The sequence below is a fragment of the Penaeus monodon genome, chromosome 19 (assembly GCF_015228065.2).
Source record: "Penaeus monodon isolate SGIC_2016 chromosome 19, NSTDA_Pmon_1, whole genome shotgun sequence".
Classification (NCBI taxonomy): Eukaryota; Metazoa; Arthropoda; class Malacostraca; order Decapoda; family Penaeidae; genus Penaeus; species Penaeus monodon.
This window is the reverse complement of record NC_051404.1, coordinates 49,216,035-49,217,073: the sequence shown is the minus strand read 5'-3', so window position 1 is coordinate 49,217,073 and position 1,039 is coordinate 49,216,035. Positions and strand designations below refer to the sequence as shown.

Here is a 1,039-nt window from a genome sequence, read left to right as displayed (position 1 = left end):
TCAGTGCCAGACTGGGTTTAAGGGAAAGTGGGAAGGCTTTTTTGGCAGAGAAGAATTATATTTCTCTTAATGTAGATCTGAAGGAAGATTCTGTAATATAAAAGAAATTTAAATGTTTAACAGCTTAATTAACTCAAATTGTTGTTGAGGGTTCCTTTGCAATAGTGTAATTATATTTAATATCAGTTTAATCTCTAATACTCTTTATTATAAATCATACATTTTTCTTTTAAGATATAATGTATTTGGTTTGTAACATATTTAGAACATTAAGCTAATAACATATTTACGGGCAGGTGAAGTCACAAATATTTCACATTGAGACATTGGTGTTAGATGAGTGGCAAACCTCATTTACTGGCAGTTACACAGTCTGACTAGTTGGATGTTATGTATAGGATTATCACTTCCTAATTGAATGCAGGAGTTTCATAGATAAGTGTATTGTGGACTGTACTATCCTGCAGTAAGCATTCCTATGTGTTTGATTATCTCGTTAAAAAAAAAATCAGCTAATGCCACTGCTACACATTTTCAGATAAACCCCACCCATACTTTTTTATCATGCACTTGACACAATGATATGGGTAGTAATGATAATCAGTTGAAATAGAATCATGTTACTGAGGCTTGCTATATTCAGCCTCTCATCACAAACTTCTCAAGTGTATAATTAGATTTCAACAATAATAACATTAATGTGTTTGCTACAAAACATTGTGGAAAATCTTTGACCAGATCTTGCCCCAAAATAAGAAAGCTTAAAGATCAGTTTAAAATAAATTATATATTTATTAAATAAGAAGTGTATAGGATGCACAATTACAAGGAAACGAAATATACAGGATTATATTTTAATGGATTTCTTGCAAAAACTTCATTCACTCATTTAGCAAGATTGCCAGTTAGGGCAGAACATGATGTACTTCTTATGGCATTAGTTACAGATAAAACTAATAAAAGTAAATTGATGGAAGACTTCAGCATCACATTTCTTTATTAATACTCATTAGATTCATTCTTCAAAATAGGTACCTAG

The 1,039-nt window shown here is 30.8% G+C and overlaps 1 protein-coding gene across 1 annotated transcript in view; it reads left to right on the top strand.

The window, feature by feature from the left end:
* LOC119585304 overlaps positions 1 to 1,039 on the top strand; it is a 32,287-nt gene that overhangs the window by 528 nt on the left and 30,720 nt on the right. The window lies entirely within an intron of this gene.